The sequence below is a fragment of the Nicotiana tomentosiformis genome, chromosome 12 (assembly GCF_000390325.3).
Source record: "Nicotiana tomentosiformis chromosome 12, ASM39032v3, whole genome shotgun sequence".
NCBI classification, from domain to species: domain Eukaryota; kingdom Viridiplantae; phylum Streptophyta; class Magnoliopsida; order Solanales; family Solanaceae; genus Nicotiana; species Nicotiana tomentosiformis.
In genome coordinates, this window is record NC_090823.1 from 90,830,359 (window position 1) to 90,836,475 (window position 6,117).

The 6,117-nt window shown below is 39.9% G+C and overlaps 1 pseudogene; it reads left to right on the forward strand.

Annotated features, from left to right (window-relative positions):
• The first annotated feature begins 2,725 nt into the window (after positions 1 to 2,725).
• On the forward strand, positions 2,726 to 6,117 carry LOC138903026 (purine permease 1-like; annotated as a pseudogene).

Genomic DNA, 6,117 nt, shown 5'->3' on the forward strand with positions numbered 1-6,117 from the left:
TGGTCACCAGTCTTTGGTAAGTTGCCCCTGTATTTTTCAGTCCGAAAGGCATGACCCTGTAGCAGTACGTCCCCTGGTGGGTGATGAAGGTGGTCTTTTCCTGGTCTGCTTCCTCCATAAGGATCTGGTTGTAGCCCGAGCTGGCGTCCAGGAAACTCAGCAGCTCATGCCCGACTGTCGCATCGATGAGTTGGTTGATATGAGGTAGTGGAAACGAATCCTTGGGGCAAGCTTTGTTCAGGTCGGTGAAATCCACGCACATCCGCTACTTGCCGTTTTTATTTTTTTACCATGACCACATTGGCGACCCATTGGGGGTACTTCGACTCTGTGATAGAGCCATTTTCCTATAATTTTTCCACTTCTTCGCGCACAATCATTGATTACGGAATTGAACTTGTGTCGAACCTGCCTTACCGGGGGATAGAGTGTATCGACGTTCAATATGTGTGTGGCGATATCTTTTGGGATACCCGGCATATCTACATGGCTAAAAGCAAACAGGTCCGCGTTAGCAATTAAGAATTTGTGAAACTTACTTGGATCTTGGAGTTTGCAGCCGATGTACGCTTTCTTGCTGAGATCGTTGACATCTAGCTGAACGGAGTCGAGGTCCTCTATAGTCGATCCTACGGCCTTGTCCATATCGAGGTCTTTGATGGCATCTTTGATGTCGTCGTCTACCGACCTCAACCCTATTGATTTCTATGCTTCCTTCTCTTTGTCTTTCATTCGTTGAGTGGTCGTGCAGTCTACGGCGATGCGGTAGCATTCTTGAGATGTACATTGTTCCCGGCGTATGCTGAATATCCCCCATGGAGTTGGAAATTTGATGACTTGGTACACGCTGGAGGGTATAGCTCTCATGGTGTGTATCCACGGTCTACCTATTATGGCGTTGTATGCCGTGTCCTAATCCATGATGTGGAATGTGGCCTCTAGAGTGAGGCCACCCGCCAGGACGGGGAGTGTAATCTTGCCAGATGTTCGTTCAACTGCATTGTTAAAACCCGCTAGTATGATGCAGCGTGGTACTATCTTGTCCTCGAGTTTCATTTGTGTGAGTACTCGGGGATGGATAATACACGCGCCGCTTTCGTCATCTACTATAATCTATCTTACGTCGGTATCTAAAATTCGTAAAGTAATAACAAGAGCGTCATAGTGAGGGAATGCCAAACCGTTGGTATCTGACTTATCGAAGATGATACTTTCTTCGAGTTCGTCATAATGTTCGTGGGTGATCGACCGTTTGAGCTTGTGGGTAGTGGTGAACTTTACGCTGTTGATAGAAGCGTCGTCTTCACTGCCGATGATCATGTGGATGGTGCAGGCTGGTGAGGGCGGCTTCGACGGTCCTTGATGTTGTTCGCACCCCTAGCAAAGTTAGTTCTTCCCCGATCGCTCAGCAGTTCTTTGAGGTGCCCCTGTCACAGAATATTTACGACCTCCTATCTTAGGGCGATGCAATCTTCGATTTTGTGTTGTCGCTCTTGATGGAACTAGCAGAGGGCATCTGATATTCTAGTATTCGGTTCTGACCTCATCTTTTGCGACCACTTTACCTTTGACATGAGCTTCTCCAGGGCGTAGACGATCTCTGTAGGTGACACGCAAAAATTGTGAGCGGATAATAAAGGGGGCAAACATCTTTTATTCCGATGAGTCCCTGTTCTTGACCGGGGTAGGCCTTCTTCATGGCGGGATGGGGGTATAGCGGTAGTTCTGACATACGGGAGATGTCGGTCCCGATTTGGCCGTGAGGTTGCCGGATCTCTTCTGATATCATATCTCCGATCTTTTTCTGGATTCTACTTGTACTGAGGTCAGTCGATGAGTTGGCCCATTGAGTTCGTCTTCATCTATTCGAACTTCGGCACAATAGGCATTATGTATTTCGTCCCAAGTTGTTGGGGGGTATTTCATAAGCCGACTCAGTAATTTTCTTGTCGCTCTCGAACCATTTCTGTTCAGTCCGTTTTGAAAAGTGGCCACCGCCATTCCTTCTAATACATTGGGCAAAGTAATTCTCACTCGGTTGAAACTGGCAAGTAAATCCCTAAGTCCTTCTCCTGGCGACTGTTTGATAGCAAAGATATCATTTACTCTCGCCTTGGCCTTTTTGGCTCCAGCGTGAGTACCGGGTTAGTGCTCCTCCTGTGAGGGTTTTGCCGAACTTCTTTAGCAGAACGGAGGATACTTGTTCCTTTGTGAGGTCGTTGCCTTTCACGGCGGTGACGTAGTGGGTCACATGATCTTCGGGGTCGGTCGTGCCATCGTATATTTTCAAGTAGGGCCGAATTTAAAAGTCATCGGTATGGCGTGGGGGGACCGTCATCGCTGTGCAGCTACTCCACGAACCGACCGGTATATCTCTTCGGTAATAACTTAGGAGCGCCTGGTATTTTATCGACCCTTTCTTGGTGCTCTATAAATTGGTCCCGAAGTGCTTTATTCTCGATTTCCATTCCTTCCATCCTTTTCAGAATGGTTGTGAGGGCGTCATTACCTGCATTATTAAAAACATTGTGAGTGATACCTGTTGTTGCGGGCGGGAGGAGGGAGGGAATGATCATGTTGCTCGTTCTCTGGTGGCGTAGCACAAGTTCTCGCAGTCACTGCGGCCACGCACTGAACGGATTTATGGAGGACACTGGTCAGTGTATCAGTTAACCAGGCTTCATGGAGCTTATTTATCGCTGGTGGTACCTCCTCTCCCATGGATATGGAGGCTGTCTTGCCAAGGAATTTCGTGATACTGCAGCGGGGAGGGGGTGATCCACCTCTCCTAGGAGTGGCATTGGGCATTGTGTCCTCGCCCACTGCTTCTGAGCTCTCGTGGATGATATCCATGAGGTTGGTTGGAACCCTTCCTTCTCTGTTACCTGCCATGTTAGGTCTATGCAAGCGGAGAGAAAAAGGTTCCTTTTTTTTTACGTCAGCAATCAGTGCCGGTTGTAGATCTAGAAGGAACTAAAAAGCTTAGCTAGAAAATTCTCACAGACGGCGCCAAATTGTTTGACCAAGAAATATAATCTCTCGTAAAAGTATTAAATTTATATAATAAAAGGTCAAATCTAGTTAAGGATAATGACTCTAGATGTTAAGGGTAAGGATGCACGATAGATGGGACTAAGTTCGCATATGATTGATGACACTAAATGTGAAATAGTCTTGCAACAAGAACATTAAATGAGATATATCCAGCAATAAATGTCAATAAATGGCATTTATGTAAATAAAAGGAATGATTAACCTGATAATCGATGGATAAGGTGAATATTCTGCCTGACAACGGTAAATGACCAATAGATCCAAGATTTGTATGAACAATCCTTGGATCTGGTGGGAAAGTCGGGAATAACATGAACGAGAATCTTTATAAAAAGACAGCCTTTGTGTTTTTATATGAAAGGAGTCTTCTTCTCCAAAGTCTCCTTATCAGAAAAATATTACATGCCCTTATCATTGTCTCTTCTTTCTATATATATGGGTCTATTTTCTTAGAAAAAGCCTAATAGAACAAACATCAGGAATATTCACTAGAATATTCCCCTTTTTAATACCCTATTCTGACAAATTAGTCGTTACATGTCTTATCACTAATAATCGATCTCGACCTTGATCCTTGTTGACATTTTGACTACGATCTCTATTGATATATCGACCACGGCTTATATCGACACTGCGGCCATTAATTTTGCTATGGCTTAGGTGAGCTCGACCGATGACATTTATTAATGCTTTTTTATACTAAATATTCTAAGGGGACTCTGTTTTTGTTCTTGCTTTTAGACTTCACCAAGACGATTAATATTATTCTTTTATGAACAAATAGAATAAATACCTAAATAGATATATTTAGTATATGCTACTATTAGAGTATCATGTATTAAAACTATGTATATTCGTATATCTATAAATAAAAAATTTCCTTTAAAGTTCTTTTCTTTTTAATCATTTAAAAAGAAAATCTTATAATTCATCTAAGCTCTAATTCACTTAAAAAGGTTTTTATTTGTAATGTAGCCAAGATAGAATCATTTTGTATGGAAATATATAAAAAATAACAACTCTTCTATCTCGATTAAATTATATAAAATATTATTTCAAAATTCACTAATTTGTGTCACAATACTTTACTAGTTAAAGAATATAAGACACCCCTATTGCTTAACTAATATTTTCAAAGGTACAGCATTGCTGATCAGCTCAGTCTTTATACTCTGGGGTTAATTTCACTGATGGTCATTGAACTATTTTTTAATTTCACTAAAGTCATTTAACTATTTATTGTTACTTAAAAGTAAATAAACTTTATCATTATCACTTAAAAGTTATTTTGCCTCAAACCCCTACCATAAATATGACATGGCATTAAATTTTATGATAAAAATTCAAAAATAAATGACACATAAGCTAATATGGGTCATACCTATTTTAGATCCATTTATCCTTTAATGTGATTCGACCCATAATCCAAATGGGTTTCGATAAAAAAACAATTTAAGTTCCACATTAGTTTAAAATGATTATCCTATACTACAAAGTTTTGCCTTTTCTGTTACATAATGCACATTCATAATTATTCTATACTAAAATAATCTATGCTAGGAAATTCTTATTTTGTTTGTATGCTCCATCCGAGTCATTTTATAACAGAAAAGGCAATATTAGTTGGTTACAAACTGCTGGATGGCCATTCACCCTTATGCCTCTTACCATCCTATACTTCTATCGTCAAAAAACTGAAGGCTCTAATGCCAAGTATTACTTGATAACACCTCAAAATTTCATTGCATCATTCATCATTAGTGTTGTCACTGGTCTTGATGATTTTCTCTATTCGTGGGGCGGGTCAAAACTTCCCGTGTCAACCTCTTCACTTCTTCTTGCCGCTCAACTTGCCTTCACGGCAATAGGTGCTTTCTTCATAGTGAAGCTGAAATTCACACCCTACTCTATCAATGTAGTGGTTCTGCTGACAGTTGGAGATGTTTGGTATTAATTACCATCAAATCCATAAGGCAACAACAACAACCCAGTAAAATCCCACTAATGGGGTGTGGGGAAGGTAGTGTGTACGCAAACCTTACCCCTACCCCGAAGGAGCAGAGAGGTTGTTTTCGAAAGACCCTCGGCTCAAGAAAACAAAAAGAGAAAAGGAATCAAATCCATAAGGCCTTCAACTTAAACGTCTATTAACCTTCTTTGGATGATCAATTAATAGTCCATCTTTTAGGATTTCTTATACTCGTTGGAAACTATTTTTTTTCTCTCGTTTATTTCCTCTTATTTCATTTCCCGTAAAGTTTTCTGGTCTTAAGATAAAACAAAAGCTTGTGATGAATTGTGAGTTTGACTTTTAGTAGTGAACATTAATGAAGGAATTAGCTCGAATTCCTAAATTGTTCATATCCCACAACCCACATAGAGGGATGAAAACTTTTGTCATGAAATACATTTTTTTAATTTGGAATACATCAATTGGGATTGATTGGAATATTTTACGTACATTACGTATTAATTAAATTGGGATATGTCAAAAGTATATGAAAACTGGAGCAGTATTAGATTCGAACATATTTGCCTGAAAATGTTGTATCATAGATACTTCCTCGGTTTCAATTTTGTTTTAGCTGCAGAAAATCTTTTTAAAGAACAACTAAGGATTAAGATATTGATCGAAATTTGCAGGCAATATCAAGGGAGGCAAAACAATTCAACCTTGGAGAAGTTAGATATTATACAGTGGTAGTATGTATTACGTACCATTATTTGGCAGTGCTTCTTTGTGGGTGTCATTGGAGTCATTTACTGCTCTTCTTCTTTGATGTCTGGGGTTATGATCGCAGTTTTACTTCCTGTTACTGAGATATTAGCTGTAGTTTTCTTTAGAGAAAATTTTTCAGGTGAAAAGGGTCTTGCTCTTTTTCTCTCTCTTTGGGGTTTTGTCTCATAGAGAGTTCAGACAAAAAAAGAAGCAGAAGAACAAAAGTCCAAAAACTGAGATGACAACTATGCACACTGAGTCTGTTTGATTTACTATTAATGGTTATACCGATAAAGAGTTATTATTATTTTTTTTTTGTAGAAAATAATGTACGTATTTTCCTT